Source organism: Mesocricetus auratus, unplaced genomic scaffold, assembly GCF_017639785.1.
Source record: "Mesocricetus auratus isolate SY011 unplaced genomic scaffold, BCM_Maur_2.0 Super-Scaffold_100014, whole genome shotgun sequence".
Taxonomy (NCBI): domain Eukaryota; kingdom Metazoa; phylum Chordata; class Mammalia; order Rodentia; family Cricetidae; genus Mesocricetus; species Mesocricetus auratus.
In genome coordinates this window covers 7338925-7363831 of record NW_024429197.1, presented here as the reverse complement: position 1 = coordinate 7363831, position 24907 = coordinate 7338925, and the positions used below count along the sequence as shown (strand labels likewise).

General features: G+C 49.3%; 1 long non-coding RNA gene and 1 pseudogene across 1 annotated transcript; both read left to right on the top strand.

Moving 5' to 3' along the window:
* Positions 1 to 968: 968 nt before the first annotated feature.
* Positions 969 to 5694, top strand: LOC121143888. The gene is made up of 3 exons (XR_005881180.1): positions 969 to 2014; positions 5297 to 5356; positions 5588 to 5694. It is a non-coding gene; the product is annotated as an uncharacterized LOC121143888 (long non-coding RNA).
* Positions 5695 to 20923: 15229 nt separating this feature from the next.
* The window catches only part of LOC101824899, a 19791-nt pseudogene continuing 15807 nt past the window's right edge, over positions 20924 to 24907 (top strand).

The window sequence follows — 24907 nt, the reverse complement described above, 5'->3', positions numbered from 1 at the left end:
CAGCTAGGCAGTCACCAGCCAGCCAGACACAGAGGAAGCAGGAAAGTAGAACATACAGAATGAAAGAGGGGTAAAAAGCCCTGAGACAAAACATAGATGGAGAGAAACAGGTTAGATTAAGTTACAGGAGCTAGTATGACAAGCATTCATAATTAATAGTAAGTCTCTATGTCATGATTTGGGGGCTGGAAGTCTGAGAAAGCCTGTTACACTCTGCTATGTAGTGAGTTCAAGGCCAACTTGGGATAAAGAGACCATGTTTCAAGCAAAATAAAAATAAAAAGCTGTGGCACAAAAAGTTGTGTCCCACGCCTTTAATCCCAGCACCCAGGAGACAGAAGCAGGTGGATCTCTGGGAGTTCAAGGTCAGCCTGGTCTATAGAGTGAGTTCCAAGACAGTCAGGACTGTGTAGAGAGACTGTGCCTCAAAACAAAACCAAAAACAAACATCCCTATATTTGCCCAATATGTGCAAACATGAGATCCCCAGGAATGCAAAATAAATTTTGAAATAATACATTTAATTCACTGTTTCAATTATCGATATATAGGATTGGCTGAAGGGAAGTCTAGGAGGCTGAAGGCACTGGCTCCCTGCGTGGGGAGGCAGTGATGCAGTTCGCTTGGGCCATGAGAGAAGCTCCCGTCTTGACTCTCATCATCACCATCAATTCCTTCTGAACCCAAACACCCAGAAACCTTTGCTCCCTGAGCCAGAGGGGGTGCCCCGAGTGTCCACATGGGAGCCTGGAAAATTTAGAAGGAACAGTAGACTAGGATTCTCCGGTGGGCAGCTTACCTCAGGGCAGAATCAGGGAGGACCCTCATCCTCACATCCATCCTCTGGAGCTGGGGAATGGAATGACACAAGCAAGGGGGGGGTTGCCTGGCAACCCCAGTGGGTGTGGAACTCTAGGGAAGTTGCATTGTTTTAAAAGCAATGGTCGGTTGATGATTTTACTCCATCATTCATCAGCTGGCCACCTGTCCCATGGAGTCACCCATCGCTATCCCTCCATGTCTATTTGTCTCCGTCCACCCATCCATCCATCCACCCACCCATCCATCCCCCACCCATCTCTTTACCCAGAAGGAGGAAGGGGGGGCAGGAGGAGGAAGAAGCACCCAGCCGGATGAGATGGGCAGTGAATTGGACTGACAGGGAGTCAAAGAATCTGGAGCAGAAGCCGGTGGGAGGAAATCAAAGGGGATTGGCCTTGGCCTAGAGGCAAGATTCCATCCCTGCCTTCAGGATTGACTTAGAAACAGACTCCACTTGGAAGTCTGCCCCAGACAGACTTGCTTTCTCTCAGCTGAGTGGCCAGGAATTCCAGACCTGAGGAGCATAGAGAGTGGGACCCTTATTGTAGATCAGAGGCAGTGAGTCCTCAAGAGAAGGGACACGCTTCTGTCAAGCAGAGAGGCAGCCAGACCCAGATGTCTAATTCCCAGGCTAGTGTTTTCCCCACCACAGTGTACCTCTCAGTTCCTACCCCACCAATACTGTAAACAGACTCACTGTTCACCCCCTCAGCATCTGACAGAGCACTGGGCCCAGAGAAGGAAACCTTCCCCATTTCTACAAGCTCCTACCCCGACCCCCAAATGTTACCAGCTGCGACATGAACTCTTTTCTGGGGAGATTGGCCAAGGAGCCCACTTACCCCATGACAGCAGGACTCCTCCCTGCTCCCTTGATGTCCCACTGTCCTCCCTCCTAGGGACTGTTCACAGATGGGAAAAGGGAGGTAGGGGCTTACCCCCAGTCCCACGGTTCAGAGGTGGCACATCCCTGCATCTGCTGTCCTGCACTGATCTGAGACATGTGACAACATGTGTAGCCTCTGGTGTTCTGGCCTCCAGGTGGCCTTGTGCCATTGAAATCAGGGGCCGAGGATACACACAGTCTGCAGAGACAGGAGGTCTGTAGGGGTGCCGAGGGCTGGGCAGGGGAAGACACCTTGAGAACTGTTTTCACCTGCCACCTGCTCAGCCCCACCTAGCCATGGAAAATGTGAGTCAGAGGAAGCTGCTGTCTGGGGACAGGGTGGTGTGTGCGTGGGTGACAGCATGTGGGGGCCACCACGGGAGGGTGGAAGCTGGATCTGGGGTGAGGCTGGGGTGCTGGCTTGAGGCTCAGGGTTCCGCTCAGTCCCTCTGAGAACTTTCATTTCTAGAAGGATGGGCAAGCTGGCTTACGAAAGGTGTCCCCAAGCCTTCATGGCCATTGCCAGCTGTTCTTTGCTCAATAGTTCAACCAACAAGCATTCTTCAAGAAACTGCTGTGTGCATGGACACAGCTACCAGGAGAGGTCCAGGCATGAACAGGCACCACACCCCATGGGTAACAATCCAGGAAGCCCAAATACTATGTACAATGAGGAAACAGGACCCATTTTCTAGAACTTGTCACCGGTGGGTTTTCAGGGGTTCAACCCTTTGATGGCATGTTTGTGTCTTCCCATCCTCCAGTGACCCCAGAGGGAAGAACTATCGGTCTTCCCATTTCACAGGGTAGGAGACAGAGCTGGGAGCATTCACCTGTCCAACTGCTAGGGAATGGCAGTTGGGGTCTGGACTGGGGAAATAGCTTGGTAGAACGGTTGCCTAGCATGCCAGAGGCCTAGTTCAATCCCCAGCACTGAAAAAATAGATAAATACATACACACAAAGGACACGGGGTTATCTGCTCTCACCTGCGCCACTGAGGAAGGAAGGGGAAATGTGTGGGGGTAGGAAGGAGTAGGGAGCAGCCGGAGAGGCCAGAGAGGAGCCAGTGAGGGGAGCTGAACCAGGAGGGCACAAGGAAAAGGCTGAGGCAAGGGCATGACTCAGGTAAGAGTCCTTCAGAGCACCGCCCTGACCCTGGGAAGTGTGTGTTCTCGAAGACCCTTGGGTACCATGACGAGTTGGGAGCCAGATGGGACACAAGTGACAAGTTTAATGTTGATGTCGTGTTGTTTCCAGGGCTGTTAGTTTGTTCCAAAGCTAGTTCCAAAGCTAGAGTTTGTTTTTAAAAGCAAGCAAGCAAACAAACAAACAAACATAGCCTGGCATGGTGGCACACACCTTTGATCCCAGCACTCGGGAGGCAGAGGCAGGCAGATCTCTAAGTTTGAGGCCAGCCTGGTCTACAGAGTGAGTTCCAGAACAGCCAGAAATACACAGAGAAACAAACAAACAACAAAATCAAAACACCAACAACAAAACAACATATATTACAGCTATTTACTTTTTTAAATTGTGGGAGGGGTGCACACAGGCAACAGGGGGGTGTAGAGCCAGAGGACAACTCGTGAGAATCTCTTTTCTCCCTCCTCCATGTGGAGCCTGGGGATCCAACTCAGGGATTCAGGGTTGGCAGCAAGTGCCTCTACCTAATGGGCCATCTGGTTGTTCCAAAGCTGAACTTTCTTCCCTCCCAGCTCTGAGGACTCAGCATAAACTGAAGATGCCCTCAGAGAACTCTGAGTGGATCATTCTTCAATGCTCCCTGCTTTTATGGGCAGCCCGGGGACTCCTCAGTCTCTAGCTATCTCCTGAGTGTCTTTCTGCTGTATAGATAAGGAAAGCCATATTGGGTTAAGGCACCCCTCCTTTTTTTTTTTTTTTTTTTTTCTTAAGACAGGGTCTTGCTGGGCAGTAGTGGCTCACGCCTTTAATCCCAGCATTTGGGAGACAGAGGCAGACGGATCTATGTGAGTTTGAGGCCAGCCTGGTCTACAGAGTGAGGACAGGCTCCAAGGCTACACAGAGAAACCCTGTCTCAAAAAACAAAAACAAAACAAAAAAAATATAAAATAAAAAAATAAAAAGAGAGAGGGGGGTCTTATGTAGCCAAGGCTGACCTTGAGATCTTGATTCTCCTGCCACCTCTCAAGTACTGGGTCACTTTAACTAGCTATATCTGCATCAACCTTTCTTTCAAATAAGGCTAGGGCCTGAGGTACTGGGGGGCGAGCAGGACCCTGTGTATCTTCTGGAGGCCAGAGCTCAACCCAGAACCCGGGTTGTTAAAAGGCCTTTTATACAAATAAACCTTGAGTCTGAAAAAGCTTGTGTGACTCATGTGTCCCAGTTTGGGTCAGAAAACATGGCCTTGGAGCATTTGTGCGGCTAAATCCCAGTACCCATCGGAAACACAGCCTTGACAATCTTCTATCCCTCTGCATGGGTACTTTGCCCTACTGGGTACTAAATAAATTGAGAAATCCTTGACTTACGGTTCCCTAAGGCCCTCGGATCTCTCTGTCACAAGTCAGAAGAATAGATTAAAAGGCCCTGGAGATCTAGGTGCAGATGCCTCTGCCCTGGATTCCAGGCTTCCTCTGTAGCATTCGTTTCTACTCGGGCATCAGCCTGGGGGCAGAGGCACAGAAAGGATGAGCCTTGGTTCCTCTCCCCACTGGGTGAAGGAGATCCCACGGAGCTCAGTCCCCACCTTGACTCTGACCACTCAGGTTCAGACTGTGTCATTAGAGGTGTACCCAGGTGCCCACCTGGTCCAGTTGCCCAGCCGACTTCCTTGCCGGGGTTATCCTAAACGCCAGTCCGGTCCTTTCTTTCTATGGTTCTCTGTTGCCTTCAGAATAAAATTCACATTCTTCTTTTTTATTTAATTTTTTAGAAAATTATTAAGTTTGGGGCTGAAGAGATGGCTCAGCGGTTAAGAGAACTGACTGTTCTTCTAAAGGTCCTGAGTTCAAGTCCCGACAACCACATGGTGGCTCACAACCACCTTGAATGAGATCTGGTACCCTCTGCTGGCCTGCAGGCCAAAGGCTATATGCACAATAAATAAATAAATAAATAAATAAATAAATAAGAAAATTATTAAGTTTAATCAATTTATTTTTACATGTGTGTGTTTGGCCCGCATATATAAGTATGCACCACCTGCATGCTTGTGCCTGTGGAGGTCAGAAGAGGGTATTAGATCCCCTGGAAGTAGAGTTACAGATGGCTGTGGGCCTTGTGGGGGGTAGGAGTTGAACAGCCAGTAATCTTAACCTCTGAACCACTCTCCAGCCATTTCTTTTTCTTTTCTTTTCTTTCTTTCTTTATTTTTTTTTGAGACAGGGTTTCTCTGTATTGTTTTGGAGGCTGTCCTAGAACTCGATCTGTAGACCAGGCTGGCCTCGAACTCACAGAGATCCTCCTGCTTCTGCCTCCCGAGTGCTGGGATTAAAGGCGTGTGCCACCAATGCCCAGACAGTCATTTCTTAAAATTGCCATTTCTCTGCATGGATTTGCCTCTAGTGATCTATCTAGGGTTGTTTTTCACTGTTTCCTACAGGTGTCCTGTCCTCCAGGCAGGGGAAAGAGCCGAGGGACGACCCAGCCGTAAAGAGACAAGGTGGGGCATGCCGGGGCAGGAAGTGGTCTTAAGATGCCTTCCTAAGGTAACCAGCAAGTGGGCTGGACTTCCCTTGCATGCATCCCCATCTTCACATAGGCCGTTCACTTTGTACAGAATGCCCTTCCATTCCCCACCATCTCCCCAGGAAGACACTCTCCCTGTCCCAATAGAGCTTATTCCAGCAGGATCCACTGACTAGACAATGTGATGTCTTCTCCTCCCTTCCAGTACGGTGCCAGCCTCAGGGCTGAAGAGCAGGAGAGCAGATGAGAAAAGGGACAAGCTAGAAACCTGCCTACAAATGGCTCTTTGTCAGTGTTCACTGTGCAACCATGAGCAGGTCAGTTTGCCTCTCGGTGCATGCTTCCTCTCTGTGCATGCTTCCTCTCTGTGGAGTGGAGTAGGGAGCGGTAACTAAACAGATATGAAGACTTGAACTAAGTTTATCCCCCTGTGAACAAACTGTTTTAGTGTCCATTGTAATTTGTATAGATTTGCATACGCATTATAAGAGATGCCAGCTAGATTTCATTCATAGAAAGAAATAGATTCCCAGGGATGGAAAGGACTCAACAGCTCATAGTTCCATGCAAATCTTAGCTGTCTGAGGCTTTCAAGTCATTAACAGTTCAACCCCCCGGCTTTTACATATGGGTGACAGAAGCTCAGAGAGGGAAAGTGACACAAGCAGGGTCACACAGCAAGTGAGGAACTAAGAGCTTCACCCAGCTTCCCACTTCTACCAGCAGCTTGTACTGACTGCATCCCCTGTTTCTCATGGCGGGTAAAAGATGGGGGGGGGGCTTGGTTCTTTTCTTGAGGTCTTTCTCTGCACCCCAAGGCAACAGAGCTGGCCAGGATGGCAGCCTCCACAACCACAGGAAACCAGGTTGTGGTAGAAGACAGGAGTGGAAAATCCTCTGAGAGAGGCCAGGGTGCTTGCTTTTCACCTGTCTAAAAATAACCCGACTCATTAGAGATGACAGATGACGTGGTCACCCACAGGTCATTGCACTAAGGCTGGGGAGGGGGGAGGGGGGCTCTGTGAGGCGACGGTGGGAACTGCGGGCACTCTGTGGAGGGGATGGCTGGAGCCCAGCTCAGGGTGCAGCTGTGCTGGAAAGCCGGGAGGACACAGCAGAAGACCCAGCTCCCAGACAGGAGAGGTGGCCCAGATTGGGATGTGTAAGAACCAGCGGAAACCATGAGGACTTCCGCGTTTGTTCCTAGAAATAAAACCACAGGAGTTGCAGGTGTATTGATTGGATTGAGCAGCCAGGGTTCTGGCCCGAGCACTTAGAGTGCCAAGCCTGAGGTGGGACTCTTCTTTGGGTCCTTACTGCCAAGTATTTGCTCAATGCTCACTCAGTGCCCTCTCAGTACTGGGTGTGTATGTGACCAGTACACACCCAGTACCCAGTCAGTGCCATGCTCAGTCCCCACACAGGACACTCAGCACCTGTGATGGTTAATCTCTGTTGTCCGTTTGATGAAACCTGGGAGATGGCCTCTGGGCATCCCTGTGGAGGATTATTGTCTTGATTAGTTAGTTAGGTACTGTCCTCTGGGCTGGGATCCTGGAGTGTGTAAAAAGAAGAAAGTGAATGCAACAACACCATACCTCCTCCTCCTCCTCCTCCTCCTCCTCCTCCTCCTCCTCCTCCCCTCCTCCCCCTCCTCCCCCTCCTCCTCCCCTCCTCCTCCTCTCCTCCTTCTTCTTCTCCTTCTTCTTCCTCCTCTTCTTCCTCTTCTTCTCCTTCTTTCTCCTTCACCTTCCCTTTTTCCACTTAGACAAGGTCTTGCTATATAGCCCTTGGCTGGCCCGAAACTCACTATGTAGACCAGGCTGGCCTGGAACTCACAGAAATCTACCTGTCTCTGCCTCCCAGGTGCTGGGATTAAAGTTATGCGCCACTATGTGGTCCTGTTTGTTGTCTTCTTGACTGCAGACACGGTGTGTCACAACTTCTTTGCCATAATATATTTTTGTTTTTTGTTTTTTTTTCTATACAGGGTTTCTCCGTGAAAACAGTCCTGGCTGTCCTGGAACTCACTCTTTAGACTAGGCTGGCCACGAACTCACAGAGGTTTGCCTGCCTCTGCTGTGATTAAAGGCTTGTGCCACCACCTCCTGGCTCTCCCTACCTTCTTCCTTGAGTCATATGTCATAATATTTTATCACAGAACAGGAAAAGTCATCATGAATTACCCTCCCAGTACCCACCCAATACCGGATCTGTACCCTCCCAATATCTACCCAGTACCCACCTGGTATTCTCTTAGTATCCATCCAGTACCTACTGGCTCAGCTGCAGTTCTGAAGGCTCCGGCAGGATCTGGTTGTCTGAGCAAAGCAGAGTTGCCTCTCCCTGCCCCCATCACCCAGTCCCAAGGGTGAACTCAGGTTGTTTTGGTTTTTGTTTTTGGTATCCCTTGTCTGTGGTATTATAGCCTGTAACCAGAGAAGATTTTGAATCAAAAGCTAGGCTTGGCCACCTGTGTCCAGTATACCTCTTATAGACACAAGCAATTATAGACACGAGTGACGGGAAAAAGCCTGAGAGATTTTTCAGTGCAGTCACATTGGGAATAGAGATCCGTGTCAGGGCTCTAACATGACGTTTAAATTTAAGTAGGGGCTGACCTGGCATGGTGGCACATGCAGTTAATCCTACCACTGGAGGGGGCAGAGGCAGGTGGAGCTCTGTGAGTTTGAGGCCAGCCTGGTCTACATAGCGAGTTCCAAGCCAGCTATGGAGAATAATCTCTCTTTGTGGAGGAGTTGAAGGGAACATCATCTGCTGCCCCTAGAACACAAGGTGACTTCAGCTTTGGAACAATGACTTATCTCTCTGCCTTCAGCCCTGAAGGGGTCTGATAGGCCCGGGGGTTCTCAACCTTCCCAATGCTGCCACCCTTTTAATACAGTTCCTCATGTTGTGGTGACCCCCAAGTATAAAATTGTTTTGTTGTTCCTTCGAGACTGTAGACTACTGTTATGAATCGTAATGTAAGTATTTGACAGGCAGGATATCTGATGTGTGGCCCCCGTTGGAGATTGAGACCCATGGGTTGACAACCGCTGGGTCAGATGGGTACTTCTTGACTAATAGCTTGGCTGTGTGAAGCAGAGACCAGGTGTACTCATTTTTGTGGGAAGAGGGCGTGTCAGGACTTCCCAGCAGTCACGCCTTCCAGAGGCTGCTTCAGTGGGTGCCCATTAGTGACTGCTGGAGGGATGACTCCCTTTCAAAACCAGCACTGCCTCCTTCAGCTGCTGTGTGTTTAGGGATAGCATCCGATCAGACTCCGACAGCACTTCTCCAAATGGTTCCTGTTCTACCCTTGTCTCTGACCTAAATCTCAGCACAAGACTCTGGTTTTTAGCTGGGCAGATTGTCTTCTGGCTGCTGTCCCCTGTGAAGCCTCAGGCACAAAGGCAGGAACTCTTTTCTAGTGTGCTACTACCCAGGACACTGAAGAACCAGCCTGCCTCCTCCATCTTAGGCTTAAAAGCCATCTTAAAGACAAACTAGGCTCATTCCTGTTTATGGCTAAACCTGTTTCTCGAAGATTGGGCTATGTCCCGCTTGTAACCTTAAGTACAAGAGGTTCTTTACTGCCTGTTCCAGGAATGGCAACCACTTCTTTATTTCTAAAAATTGTTTATTATGATCATCTTACAACTCCACCCTTTGTTTCAAAAGGGGGCTGTTATGGCTACCTTGTTACGACTACCTGTTGTAATGACCACCTTACAATCATGTCTTTGTTTAGGGAGGTTGCTATGACTAACTTGTTATACTTATGCTCTTATAACTGCCTGTTTTGCCTGCCACATCCCCCTTTAGAAACCTCTACCCCTGAGCTATAAAAACTTTGCTTTCCTCACATCCAGTGCTGACCTCTCAAACCCACCTTAGGGAGAGGCAGCCCATGTACTCGAAACTTGCTTAAATTAGTTTGGCCATAATGGTTTGGGTTGGTGGTCTTTCTTCTCCCTTCTTTGGGATTAACACCACCACAGCCACCCCAAGGTAACAGCACTGCCTAGGCCTTCCTGTCCTTCCATCCCCACATCCGAAGTGTACATGGAGAAAACTCAGTGTCTGTCCTGTGCCCCACCTTCTATAACCTTCCCACAGGCCACTAGGCTGTTCCCCAAACTGCCACTGGCCACTAAGGCCTGTTAGGCAAAGGTTGCCTCACCCCATTTCCTGCGGCATGGGAGTCTCTCTGGTCTCTATGATTTTGCACAAGTTCTGTCCTCTACCAGGACCACTGAGTCCCTTCAACAGGGAGCTGCGGGCTCATTGACATCATTGAAGATCCGGTCCTCAGGAAGTGGTCCCCACTGCAGTTTCAGCCAGGCCTCCCCTCCCCTCCCCTCACCACAGAGACATCATCAGCATCTATAGCAATAACTTTGTATAGAACGGGTGATCATAAAGTCCTCACATTCCCAAGCAAGTTCATCTCAGCAGCAGGAACTTGGAGCAGCTGGTCACATGGCATCCATGTCAGGAAGCAGAGAGTAGTATTCAGCTATCTCTCTATGATTTTTTTGTTGTCTGTTTGGTTGGCTTTTGTTTTGTTTTGTTTCAATTGTTTGTTGGTTTTGTTTGGGGGTTTTTCTTTTTTCTTTTTAAATTTAAATTTAAACGAGAAACAAGGTTGCTTCATGTGTCAATCCCAGGTCCCTCTCCCTTTCCCTCCCCTCCTCCCACGCCCTCCCGCCAACCCCTCTCCAATATCCCCTCCTTTCCCCAGGGAGGGTGAGGCCCTCCATGGGGGTGTCCATAGTCTGTCATTTCATCCAGGGTAGGGCCTGGACCCTCCCGGAAGAGTCCAGGGTGAGAGTGCATCTCTCATTGTGGGATGGGCACCCAAAGTTCATTTGTATGCCAGGGATAAATACTCATCTACTAACCAAGGTCCCATAGATTGCCTAGGCCTCCTCAATGACACCCACATTCAGGGGTTTGTAAAGGGAAGCTTCTCTTAACAGGGGTTTGTTTTGGAGTTTTCAAGACAGGGTTTCCTTGTGTAGCTTTGGAGCCTGTCCTGGAACTCACTCTGTAGACCAGGCTGGCCTCAAACTCACAGAGATCCGACTGCCTCTGCTTCTTGAGTTTAAAGTCATGAGCCACCAATGCCGGGCTCAGGTTAGTCTTAAACTCACAGAGATCTGCCTGCCTTTGCCTCCCAAGTGCTGGGACTGAAGGTGTGTGAAACCGGCCTGGCCTGGAGTCAGTTCTCTCCTTCCTCTACGTGGCTCTCAGAGACCACACTCAGGTTGTCAGGGTTGGTGGCAAGTGCTCTTACCCACTCAGACCTCTCACCAGCCTGGGGAAAGTTTTTTCCTGGATGGTATTCTGTGGGCCTCAAATCTCATTCATTTGGGCAGGGCGGGGATGGCACACACCTGTTGAGGCCAGCCTGTTCTACAGAGCAAGTTCCAGGACCACCAAGGCTACACAGAGAAACCCTGTCTCAAAAAACAAAAACAAACAAACAAAAACAAAAGAAGGTCACATTCATTTCCACAACTCTGCTGAGTGTCAGGTTGCCTGTTAAAGGAGCCCTGGAGAAGTTAAGGAACCGGCCTGACAGTTGGAGATGGCACGCAAGCTCTTTCCACAGGCCATCAACCAGGACAGGAAAGATGTTGAACCCAGATGAGAACAAGGAGACAGGAGGCCCTGTGTGTTAAGGGTCATTCATCACTGTCTCCCTCAACATGGGGTGCCTTTGGGACAGGCCCGATTGCCTTCCTCTGGGACGTAATACCTCTTTGGGACAGGAAACTCTTCCTTGTCACAAAGTTCCAGTCCCCTCCCCCCAGACCACTCCCCTCCCTGCTCCCTGGAGGGTACTGGTGAAAGCACGGCCTGTCAAGAGTGAGCCAGCAGGGTCCCGGCCAGCAGCTGGAGATGCAGAGGCAGGAAGCAGGGACAATGGATGAAAGACCCTCTGTGCCCAGGTGGGTGGGGGAGGGACAGGCAGGAAGCCTGGTCTGTGGAAGCTGGACCAGCACAAGCTGAAGGAAGGCAGCATGGGATGCCGGAACCTGTGGGGTTTGTTTGGATTCCCCAGGGATCCAAGCTGGGGAACCATTTGCAAGCCTCAGTTGAGCCCTTCTCCATAGGGTGCCAGGCCTTGGGGGCCTGAGTGACAAGAATGTCACTTTCATTCATCACTGTTTGTCCCCAGGGCCTGGGAGCCAGGCTGCCTGCACAGTAGGGGCCTGATCTGTTGAATGCAGAAATTAATAGGGCACCACTAATAACTGAAGGATTACATATGGATTTGCTTGTTGGAGAAAACAAGGCTTGCGGGTGGGCACCCCCCAGCTCTCCCCGCGGCACCTGCAGCAAGGTCACCTCCTCATCCTCCAGTCCCAGCTCAAGTGAAGCTCTCCCACAGAGCACAGAACTGGAGGGCTGGCTGCCCTGACCCCAGCTAAGGGACGTCTCCATCTCCTTCGGCCTCTAGCCCAGCTAGTTTGGGGTTGGGGATAGAACTTGGGGCGCTAAGAAGGTACGTTGCCATTGAAATCCACTGCAACCACCCTTCTCTTTTCCCTTTCCTCCCTCCTTCAGTTTTCCTTAGGCTCTCTAGCCAAGCCAGGCTCAAGATGTCCTGCCTCTGCCTTCCGTGTGCCGGGGCTAAAAGCATGCACCAACATGCCTGGCTTGTTCACTTATTTAATATATATGCTAAGCATGCATTCTGTGACTACAAGGTTTTATGAGCTGAGATATAGTAATAGCCAAAAGCTCAGAGGCTCAAAGAAATGAAGCTGAGCCACTTTGGTGACCTCTAGAGCAAGCCTGGGCTTTGCCAAGGTTGGGAACCAGGCATGGGGAAAGAAAAGGAGGGAGGAAAAAGGGAAGAAGAAAAGGGGGGGGGGGAGAGGGAGGGAGAGAGGGAGGGAGGGAGGGAGAGGATGTGTTAGAACTGGTAGCAATGACTGAGAAGTGAGAAGGCCAGTGTGGCTGATCTGAACGTCTTGCTTCTGGGCCTGCTACTCTTAGCCGGGTGGGAGTCCTATCCAGGAATTAAGTATGTTCAGCAGCATGGGGTGTGGTCATTAGAGAAGGCCAAAGCCATTGGCTCCCTGAGGAAGTCTGTATAAACGCCTGCTTTGTGCTAGGCTTTGTGCTGGGTCCAAGGGTTGCCACAGTGAGGGAATTGGTCTCATTCAGTTTGTGCTGCTGTAACAAAATCCCAGTGACTGGGTAATTTATAGGAAGTTAGTTTTATCCCAGCTGTGGAGGCTGGGCCCTGGCAGATACAAGGATCTGGTCTTTGCTTTCAGGGTGGATCCTCCTCTGTGTGTGCTCTGGAGCTGCAAACAAAGTATCCTCATAGAGTTGGAAGAGGCCAAATGGCAAAAGGGCCAAATAGTTCTCTCTCACAACTTTACTCATTTTTAAAATATGTCCGTGTGTGTGCCCGCACTCATGTGTTGGTATGTTTGCAGGTGCATGAGTGTGCACAAGTGTGTAACGGCCAAAGGTCAATGCTCAGGTGTCACCCTCAGGAATGTCATCCACCTTCCATGAGACAGGGTGTCCCACAGGCTTCCTCTTGCTTTGTTATAAAGTCATCTGCTCAGGTGACCTAATCACCTAGTGGCCTAATTACCTCCTGTAAGCCCTGCCTCTTTACATTGTTATTTAGAGGGTTACATTTCATTGCAAATTTTTAAGAATCCCAAATATTCTAACTACAGGGTCCTGCCCCTAAAAGTCCTCAGTACTGGTGGCAACAGGCCATGGCAGCCTCGAGTCCTAGCCATCTTGAGTCCTTAGGGATTGTCAAGGAAATCTGCTAAGGGTGGCTGCCGGATCCCCACTCATCTTTGCTCCCTCAAGTTCTGCTCAAGGACAGGCAGGACATGTCCAGTTCCCTGTAGCTCAAGTCTGGGAGCTGCCCCTACTCTCCAAGTCTCTCCCTTTCTAACTCACTCTGCCTTGTATGGCTCTTGCAAGCACTACATCTCCCATCTTTAAATGTTCCCCTAGTGCTTGGCCTGCTTGATGCACTCTCTTTCATAGCAGGGCTTAAATGGCAGCCAGGACTGATAACCCTCTAGACTGTCCCCTGGATGCCTCCAGAAGGAATGAGCTATAGGTCTATAAAGCTTTAGTTTGGGACACAAGACACTTGCACCATGAGCTTTTTTTTTTTTTTTTTTTTTTTGGTTTTTCGAGACAGGGTTTCTCTGTGGCTTTGGAGGCTGTCCTGGAACTAGCTCTTGTAGACCAGGCTGGTCTCGAACTCACAGAGATCCTCCTGCCTCTTCCTCCTGAATGCTGGGATTAAAGGCGTGTGCCACCAACGCCCGGCTTCTTTTTTTTTTTTTAAGATTTTTTTATTTATCTATTACATATACAGTGTTCTGCCTACATACCAGACTGAATTATAGATGGTAGTGAGCTACCATGTGGTTGCTGGGAATTGAACTCAGGACCTCTGGAAAAGCAGTCAGTGCTCATAACCTCTGAGCCATCTCTCCAGCATGAGCTGCTTTATCTTTTAAACTTTATTTTTTTTATTTTATGTGTAAGGATATTTTGTCTGCATGCATGTCTGGGTACCACGTGTGTGCAGAGGGCAGCTTAGGATGTTGTATCCTCTGGAACTGGAATTACAGACAGATAGAAGCCTCCATGTTGGGTCCTGAGAATTGACTGGCTTCTCTGGAAGAGCAGCCAAGGCTCTTTCTTACCTGCTGAGCCACCTCTCCAGCTCTGACGCCAGCATTGCAATGAAGCATTTCTGCCTGAGCCCCTTCTCTGAACTGCACCCCACTCCATCGGCTTTAATCCTGCCTTGTCTTACTCCAGAGAAATTCATAGTCTATTCTGTTTTCTAGAAAAAGTTTTATTTTTAAGTCGTGTGTGTGTGTGTGTGTGTGTGTGTGTGTGTGTGTGTGTGTGTGTGTGTAAAAATATAAAAGACAGAGCCGGAGCTGGTGGCACACTCCTTTAATCCCAGCACTTGGAAGGTAGAGGCCAGGGAAAGTTCCAAGACAGCCAGGACTACACAGAGAAACCTTGTCTTGAGAAACAAACAAACAAACAAACAAACAAACAACAAACACAAAAACCCAAGCCAGGAAACAACAACAAAGGAAATATGAGAGAGAGAAAGCATGTGATTTTCCCCGTGGAATAATCAGTGGCAAAGGTCATCCATTTGTCCCTGTTCATTCACAAAGCTGACCTCCTGTCAGAAAGCCAGGCTGCCCTTGCCGTGGTTTTAGGAGAATGGCTGGCCTGCTTCCATCTCTTTTCTCAAGGAACGCTGATTCTCCTCAAAGCCAGTGGCCTCTCAGCTTGAAAATTAGAAGTGTGAACCTGGTTCCCTCTCCCTTTCTCTGAACAGGAAGTTGCCAACCTATGAGGAAATTGAAAGAGGAAGACGATGTTTGAACAGGACTGGACAAATTGTCCATGGGCAGATTACAAGTTAGTGAGTTAATTTACCGAGTGCTGGTGTCCATGCAGAGATGGGAAGGCAAGGAAAGCCACAAGAAGAGACCAGTGCAAGCACAGACTGAAGAATCTCTGTGGGCCTTAAAGTGATAGCCTAGGGGTTAGGGGCACGCGCCTTCCCTAGGACATCTTATCCAAGAGCTGAGCTGAATCCAGAAGAAAAGCTAAGCTATCTTATAATAAATCAGAGTTCAGGAGAGGGCGGCATGCTCTCAAGACCTGAGAGTTCAACAAAAGCAAAACCTACTTATCATGCATCTTTGCCCACTGGGGTCTTTATTTGGGTGGCCATGAAAACCACCCAGGCTGATGGGAGCCTTGGGTGTGAAGGTGGCCCTCTGCCTTCTTGGAAGAGATGATGAAGCGTTGGTTCAGTTTGGCCATAGGTTAACAGCTCTTCTCTGTGGCTCCAAACTCAGGATGCATGTCTGAGATAGGACAGAGCTGACACACTCATTCTTTTTCTTTTTCTTTTTCTTTTCTTTTTTTTTTTTTTTTTTTTTGTTTCTCTGTATTGTTTTGGAGGTTGTCGGACCAGCCCGGCCTCAAACTCACAGAGATCCACCTGCCTCTGCCTCCCGAGTGCTGGGATTAAAGGCGCGCGCCACCACCACCCGGCTATAATGTATAATATTAAATATTTAATAATAGAGTTCTATTTAATATTAGAATTTAATAATAGATATAATAGATTAAAGGTGTGGTGGCAAATGCCTTTGTTGCTGGAAAACTTTAGCAACATGACTTTAATCCCAGCACTCAGGAGGCAGAGACAGGTGGATTTCTGTGAATTTAGGGCCAGCCTGGTCTACATACTGAGTTCTAGGACAGCCAGGGCTACATAGAGAGGCATCTGTACTGGCCTATCCTTGGGCCTTGGGGTTCTGACAGGATATGGCCTCAGCTGCAGCCTCTAAGAGCACCACCTGTGCATATTCACTATGTTCCCTTTTAAAAGGGCCCTGCCCAGCTCCCATCTCTCTCTCTCTCTCTCTCTCTCTCTCTCTCTCTCTCTCTACCATGTATTATTTCCTGCCAGCTTGGTCTCTGAGCTGTGTCAGTCCCAAATGAACACCCAGGACGCTATATTATTTATGAAGCTGTTGGCTGTTTGCTATGGTTTCTTAATGGTTAGCTTTGACTTATTAACCCATAATTACTAATATATATTTTTATAAGGTCTTTTTTTTTGTTTTTATGAGACACGGTTTCTCTGTATTATTTTGGAGGCTATCAGTCCAGCCCGGCTTCGAACTCACAGAGATCCGCCTGCCTCTGCCTCCCGAGTGCTGGGATTAAAGACGTGCGCCACCACTGCCCGGCTATAAGGTCTTATCTTACTGACTTGTACCTTCTCCTCCAGAGATCACGTGGTGACTCTCCCTCTTGTCTAAATTTTTCCAGAAAAATCCTCAACTCCTAGTCCCACCTATCTTGCTTCCCTATTGGCCAACAATGCTTTATTTATCAACCAATAGGACAACATATACACAGAAGGAATTCCCCCATCCCTCTTCTCTCTCTCCCCCTATTACCTCTTTCCTGCTGTTCTTGTCCCCAGAGGCTGGTCTCCCCCTTCTCCTTTCCCTAATTAAAAAAAAACACCCTCTTCTTGAGCCCTGTCACAGAACATCTTTTTCTTAAGCACTGCTTTTCTTAAATTATAATGCCCTGTCTCAAAAAAAAATTCTGGGCCAACAGAGACCAAGCAATCTTGCCAAGGGTAGCCCAGGCAGGAATGAGCATGGCCACATGCTACAAGCTACATGTGAAGATGCCTTCAGCATCATGGGCTGTCTGCACACGACCAGGAGGAGGTAGGATGAATTTCATAGTGTTTCTCAGTGCCCTGAAGGCACACCAGGTTGACAGGTGTATGTGTGGCCATCTGTGACAGCCTACAGAGAGAGAGCAGGGGACTGGAACGTCCTGCTGGCTCCTCAGCTGCGTGCCTTTGGCATTTCCTCTTTGCCTGCAGAGGCCCTGGGTTCAGCCTAAGGCTTGTCTTAGTGAGGTGATGGCGAGCTCACATTTAACTACCTCCACTGACTGGGGTTCCTCCAGCCTTCTCAGGCTCATCTGCATCTGCTTCTGACTGAGAAGCCACGGTCATAGTTCAGGGGAGGATGAGCCAGGAGGATCATTGAGCTAGCCATCAAGTCCAAGTCCTGGAGCTCACAGATGGGAAGCTGAGCCCAGGGACGTTGGAGGACTTGTCCAAGGACATGCGGCCAGGTGGCTGCAAAGTCAGTTCCAGAGCCCAGATCTCTTCATTTAGTCCGGAAACTCTTCCTGTCCCACCTGTCTCAGGCTTGGCCGGAAGCCTGGTTTTTGTGCTGTTGTTTGTAGCTGCCTCTGTGTCCAAATTCTGTGCGGGGTGCCTTGTATACAACTCCTTTAATCCTCACCATGCTTTCCACCAGCATCACTCCTGTTTTGCTAAACTGAAATGTAGAGAGAGAGAGAGAGAGAGAGAGAGAGAGAGAGAGAGAGAGAGAGAGAGAGATTTACCTAATGTCACATAGCAAGTAAGAGCAGGCATAGAATACATGTGTATTTATTTTTTTCAAGATAGGGTCTCATGTATTCCTGGCTGATTCCAAACTCACTATGCAGTTAGGAATGACCTTAGGTTTGTGACCCCCCCCACCCTGTATCCTAGTGCTGGGATCACAGGTGTAGGCCTCTGTGCCTGGTTTATAGGGCTTTGGGATTGAACCCAGGGCTTTGTCAGTGCTAGACAAGCACTCTATCAACTGAGCAACATCCCTGGAAGATCCAAGTACTTGACCACTGTCTCAGAAGCCTCCACTTGACTGTGGCCTCGTCCTCCAGGGTTCGGGCTGGGGAGCAGGCAACAAGGTCAGAGTATTTGCAGACAAGCTAATGCTGATTATGATGCTGCCTCATTTGGTCCCCTGCAGTGGTCCTCTATGGAGAGGATCTCAGATTTCAGAGCTGTTAAGGTGTCCCCTGCCCCCTTCAGTGACAACAAACTAAAGTTCAAAGAGGCTAAGTCCCCAGCCCAGGGTCACATAAACTCTGCTTAACTCTCCTCAAGCCTACACTCTGCACATGATCAGTGGCTCTGTACAAATACCGGTTCATTGGTTCAATGCACATTTATTCCTGTCCTGCTATGTGCCAAGCCCTGTCAGAGTCCTATTGGACATAGACAGAAACAGGACATGGCTGTTGCCCCATCCATAGACAGCAGCAGAGGCGGGTTTAGGGACTGTGAAGGGCTCTGTTCCCATGCCCTCTTGGTGACATTGATGGGGACCCGTTGGCACCGGCCCAGTCCTCCCCCAAAGAATGTGCACTTGGAAAAGACTAAGGAGGAAGGCTGTGATGGCATCAGGCCCCCAGGCCTAGTCCTCTCAGCCTGGCTCTGACTCATCACCCACACCTGCATTGGCCTCCGGCAGACAAGCTGGAAATAGCTGGGGAGGGACTAGAGGCAGCACCTGCACCCTGGGCTGCTGTCCCCACCATCCCTGCCAGGAAGCAGGGATGCTTCTCAGAGTGCAGCCCACCTAGTCTGATGGCCTTCTGGTGTCTCTAGGAGACGAGGTCCCCAGGCCACTAAAGCTGTCCTAGAAGCAATGGGGACCACAGTAAAAATCACTTCCCATGATGCTGGAGAGAGTGGGTCCTTGCTGGCTGCCTGGCCCTGGCCTAAGTGTCATTGCTTATCGTGCTGAGTTCTTGTGAATCCTCAGACATTAGGCTGTGAATAAACCCATTTCACAGATGAGGAACTAGAGATTCAGAGAGTCCAAGAAGCTCACCTAAGGTCACACATGGGCCTTCCCCAGCTCCCTTGGCTTCTCACCCCATCCAGTTTGGTCAGCTCATCCAGGGTCCCTGATCCCAGCATTGTCCCTATCATCCCCACCCTCCTTATCCAGGTAAGATCTCCCTTCTGAACACCCAGGATGACAGGAATTGAACAATACCCCTCTCTTGCCCTCCCTGTGTCTGATCATGTTATCTCTCCATCTAAAACCTTCAGTGACTCCCAGTTGTCTTCAGGGTGAAGCATCTTCAGGGCCCTTCATGCACTGGTCCTGCCCACTCCTCATTACTCAGCACCTAGCCCAGTGAGGACTCCTCCCAGGTCTCTCTCTGTGAGTGGGGACCTTAGCATCTCATGTTGATGAGGCTGAAGGAGGCTCATGTACACCATCTACCCAGCAGGGTTCTTGTTTTCAGAGATAAGGTGTAGGGTACAGTCCCTGCAGGCAGCCAGGTGATGGATGGGCCAGGTCAGGTACTGTCAGCCTGGCTGAAATCCACCTAGAAATCTGAAAAGTCAGGCAAGCATAATAGGGGCATACTTGGTAATCCCAGCCCGGTGGACACTGGGACAAGCTACACACCAGGAAGAGAAGAAAAGGAAGAAAGAAAGAGACTGGGGGGAGGAGAAGGAGATAAAGAAAGATGGGGTTGGAGAGATGCACAGTGCGTAAGAGCGATCACTATTCTTCCAGAGGATCCAAGTTCAAGTCCTAGCACCCACACTGGATGACTCATCACCATCTCCAACTCTAGCTCCAAGGACTCTGATGCCTCTGGCTTCCTCGGGCACCTGTACTCACACGCACAGGCCCACAGATACACACAATTAAACATATAAAAACAAATCTTTGAAATGGAGGAAGAGAGAAAGGGGAAAGCAGGAAGAGAAGGGGAAGAAGGTGAAGGAAGGAAGAATGAGAGAGAGGCTTGGAGCATGTCAAGCAGCAGCAGCAGGAACTCTGGGAAGAAGGAGGGGCTATCAGAATTAACTTTAGAGTCGTTTTTCATTCTTTTTGTTTTCCTGAGACAGGGTTTCTCTGTGACTTTGAAGACTGTCCTGGAACACGCTCTGTAGTCCAGGCTGGCCTCGAACTCACAGAGATCTGCCTGCCTCTGCCTCGGCTGAGTGCTGGGATTAAAGGCGTGCGCCATCACTGCGCAGCCATGTTTTTGGGTTTTTTTTTTGTTTGTTTGTTTGTTTTTTTTTTTTTTTTTTTTGAGACAGGGTTTCTCTGTGTAGCCCTGACTGTCTTTGAACTTATTCTGAACACCAGGCTGGCCTCAGATTGATCCACCTGCCTCTGCCTTCTGCGTGCTTGGACAGCACCACGCGCCTGTCGGGCTGTGATCTTTCCCCTTAACTATAAACTAGCAGGTAAACGCATCCGCTGTAGAGAAGGAAAGCCGAGGCCAGGGCATGGATGTCCATTTATGGCATCAGAATCAGGACCAGCCTGGAGCCTGGTCAAATTCCAAGGTCTGTCCCTCTCCCTTCCTTTACCTAGTGTCGCCAGGCTTGGAAGATGGAGAGTCCTTGCTTGGGAGAGAAGGCATGGAGTGGGATGCAACATCACAGGACAGGAGGGACAGGTGGTTCCAGAGCTGCAAGCAGATGTGAGTGGGGCCTGAGGCCCAGAGCAGCTGAGCGAGGTCATCTAGGACTAGCAGACACACCTGGTGGGGCCCTTGGCGCTACCCACCCAAACCCTGCCCGCCACACCCCCACATCATGTGAGAACCGCCAAGGCTGGAGAAAGTCTAAGCCGAGGAGCCAGGGTGGGTAACGTCCCGGCGGCCCTGGGCACCAGCCTCACTTTCATCTCGGCCCACAAGCCTGAGTGCCTCTGTTGGGGGCCTCTCCGCCTCAGCGGGGCGGAGCTCGGGGCTCTGGACCTTGCAGCTGTGACGTCACCCCACCCGTCCCCGGCCCCCAGCATCTGGTTGAAAGGCCACCTATTTTAAACTTGTTCTCACCCTGCCCTGCCGCCCTTCCCCCGCAGAGGCAATGGGTGTTTCTGACCGCCTCGCTTCTCTATGCAAACAGCTTCATCTTCTGTTACCTCCAGTGCTCGTGGCATCATACTCCCCGCGGCTTCAGGAGCCCCCAGCAGCTTCTAATTGAATAAATGGTCTGAGCAGTGGTTACACTCTGAACCCCAGGACATATTCCTGCCTACTTGGAGTTTACAACTCCTCCGTGCTGGGCTATGCCATGTTGGTCTCTATTAAAACATTAGCTCTGGGGGCGAACACGACGATGACTCAGTTGGTAAGTGCCTGTGATAAAAGCATGAGGACCTGAATGAGAAGGTAAAAACTAGGTATGTATTCCCGGTCCCGGGGGTTGGAGAGAAGCAGATCCCAGGGGCCAGTGGGCAGTCAGTCTGGCCTGAGCACTTAGCTGCATATTCAGTGAGAAACTCTATCTTTAAAAAAATAAATAAATAAAATAAAGAAAAGAAGAGGGACTGGAGAGCTGCCTCAGTGGTTAAGAACACTGGTTGCTCTTCCAGAGGTTCTGAGTTCAATTCCCAGCAACCACATGGTGGCTCACAACCAACTATAATGAGATCTGGTGCCCCTTTCTCACATAAAGTTGTATATGCAGATAGAGTACTCATATAAATAAAATAAATACATCTTTAAAAAAAAGAGCACTGGCTCCTCTTTCAGAGGACCCAGGTTCAATTCCCAGCACCCACATAGCAGCTCACAAGCACATGTAGCTCCGGTTCCAGGGGACCTGACACCCTCATCTGGCCTCCATGGACACAGTACACACATGATGCAGAGGCATCTATGCAGGCAGTACACCCAAATATATAAATTTATTTTTTAAAATAAAAGGAGAGCAACTGAAAAGGACACCCGAAAACAACCTCTAAGCTCCATACACAAGCGCACATATGTGTACATGCACCTGCACGCACACATGAATTACATACACATATACCATATAAACTCCAAGAGCTCAGTGACTCATGCCTGTAATCCCAGCTCTTGGGAAGGTGGAGCAGGAGCATTGCTAAGAGTTTAGGGCCAGCCAGGGCTGCATGATGGAACCCTGTCTCAAAAACAAAACAATAAAATAAAATAATATCTACAAAAATAGTCAGGCAGTGGTGGCACACAGTTTTAATCCCAGCACTCGGGAGGCAGAGGCAGGCGGATCTCTGTGAGTTCGAGGCCAGGCTGGACCGGCAGCCTCCAAAACAATACAGAGAAACCCTGTCTCGTGGCGCACGCCTTTAATACCAGCACTCGGGAGGCAGAGGCAGGCGGATCTCTGTGAGTTCGAGACCAGCCTGGACTACCAAGCGAGTTCCAGGACAGCCTCTAAAGCCACAGAGAAACCCTGTCTCGAAAAACCAAAAAAAAAAAAAAAAAAAAAACCTGTATCGTAAAAACCAAAAATAAATAAATAAATAAACAAATAAACAAATAAAAATAAAAAACAGCAATATTATTAAAAATAATAATACATAACTAAGCAGATAAAACCTGGGGTTAGGAAGACGACTCAACAGTTAGAACTTGCTGCTCTCACAAAGAATTTACCACTTACATGTTGGTTCACAACCATCTATAACTCCAATTTCAAGGGATCTGGTACCTCTTTTGACCTCTGTGGGCTCCTGCATGCACATGGGCTACCTATATACTTTCTGGCAAATGCACATACACATAAGATTAGATAAATAAATATTTTAAAACAAACAAACAGCCCCATGTCCTTTGGGAGAACAGTTAGTGCTCTTAACGGCTGAACCATCTCTACAGCCCCAATCATTAGATTTTAATCTTTTTACTTCCTGTGAGGAGCCGCCCTCGCTATCGCTATTGCCGTTAGAAGATGGCGCTGACATCCACTGTCAGTTGGAGTTAACTGTCGCTGTCAGTTGGAGTTAACTGTCGCTGTCAGTTGGAGTTAACTGTCGCTGTCAGTTGGAGTTAACTGTCGCTGTCAGTTGGAGTTAACTGTCGCTGTCAGTTAGAGTTAACTGTCGCTGTCAGTTGGAGTTAACTGTCGCTGTCAGTTGGAGTTAACTGTCGCTGTCAGTTAGAGTTAACTGTCGCTGTCAGTTGGAGTTAACTGTCGCTGTCAGTTGGAGTTAACCGTTTAAACTGTGCCTCTCCCGTGACGTCATCTGGGGTGATGTGCAAACCACCAATCCCGGCTCTACACATCTCACTCGGAGCTCCTAGGCTTATATAAGGGGCTGGGTTTCTTAGCTTGGGGTCTCCCTCTAAGAAGCTGATCATCTATCTCTCAAGATGCATTAAAGCTTTACTGCAGAAGGATCCGAGTGTTCTGCGTCGTTCTTGCTGGCGAGACGGTAGCGCGGGACATCTGGTGCCGAAACCCGGGAACTCTTCAACATCGCCGGCGCCGCGGGAGACCCCTCGGAAAACGGGGCGGATTCAGAACTGCAGGGACGTAGGTTCAGAGAGGTATGCTTTATCCTGAACAACCCTTTTCTCGACTTTGGCCTTAGTTTGTCATCACCGTGGGACGGGTCAGTGGAGGCTTTGGTGCTAGTCCTGTTTGTCCTTCTCCTTCATCGTGGCTGGTGCTGACAGAACGGCGCTGTCCATCTGGCGCTGTCCGTCTGGCGCTGTCCATCTGGCGCTGTCCATCTGGCGCTGTCCATCTGGCGCTGTCAGTCTGGTGCTGTCAGTCTGGTGCTGTCAGTCTGGTGCTGTCAGTCTGGTAACTGAGTTGAGCGCCGTTTTTTAGATAAGCTGCTCAGCGCGATGGGGTCGTCACAGTCAGTGGTTACTGCCTTACAGACTGTGCTAAAACAAAGAGATCTTAAAATTGCACCACGAACACTTCAAAATTTTGTGAAGGAGGTAGATAGAGTGGCACCATGGTATGCTTGTTCCGGGTCCCTCACTGTGGCCTCATGGAACAAGCTAGGTAAAGAACTAGACAGGAAGCATGCAGAAGGAGATCTCTGCTTAGGTACCAAAGCCATTTGGAAGCTAGTTAAAAACTGCTTGGAGGATGAGGCCTGTCACCCTGCTATAATAGAAAGTCAGGGAACCTTAGAGGAAGTTCAGGATAGCATGTCAGAAACTGAACGGAGTGAGAGAATGGGAGCTCGCAAAAGAAAAGACATGTCTAAGAAAAAAGGCCCTCCCCAGGAAGTTAAGAAAGGGGGAGAGAAAGAAGGGAGTTATCATTCACCCCTTAACAAATCTAAGAAAAAGAAAAAGCCAGAATCTAGTCTATACCCTGCAGTAGAGCTAGAAGCCTTGGAGCTAGATAATTCTGATTCTGACACTCTGGATTCTAGCGAAGAAGGTGGTCTAGAGGAGGAGGTGGCACGGTATGAGGAAAAAGATATCACCCTGATAGACACCGGCCACTGAAAACAAAAATGAATGTGAGGCCACCGCCTATAAATCCGGCGGGCTCACGCCTCTCAGCGCCTCCGCCATATGAGCTTCGGCTGAATACTGGTACTGACTCCTTTTTACCTTTAGAGGAACGGAGAAAAATACAAATGGCTTTTCCAGTATTCGAGAATGTGGAAGGCGGAAGAGTACATACCCCCGTAGATTACAATCAAATTAAAGAATTGGCCGAATCCGTTCGTAATTATGGGGTCAATGCTAACTTTACCACATTACAGGTGGAAAGGCTTGCTAATTTTGCCATGACTCCCACTGACTGGCAAACGACAGTGAAAGCAGTGCTTCCCAACATGGGACAATACATGGAATGGAAGGCGCTCTGGTATGATGCAGCCCAGGCACAAGCTAGAGTTAATGCCACGGCTGAAGATGAGAATCAGAGGCAGTGGACATTTGAAATGCTGACAGGTCAGGGTCAACATGCCCTTAATCAAACCAACTACATCTGGGGCGTCTATGGTCAGGTGTCGGCCGCCGCTATTAAAGCATGGAAGGCCCTCACAAAAAGGGGAGAGTCCAGTGGACACCTTACAAAGATTGTCCAAGGACCCCAAGAGCCATTTTCAGACTTTGTGGCCAGAATGACAGAGGCCGCCAGTCGCATCTTTGGTGATTCAGAACAAGCTATGCCCCTGATTGAGCAACTTGTCTATGAACAAGCAACCCAGGAATGTCGAGCGGCTATCGCCCTCGCAAAAGCAAAGGTTTACAAGATTGGCTCAGAGTGTGCAGGGAGCTGGGGGACCCCTAACCAATGCAGGACTAGCTGCCGCCATTTTACAAACGCACAGGTATAGAGATTTATCTAATCGAAAAGCTT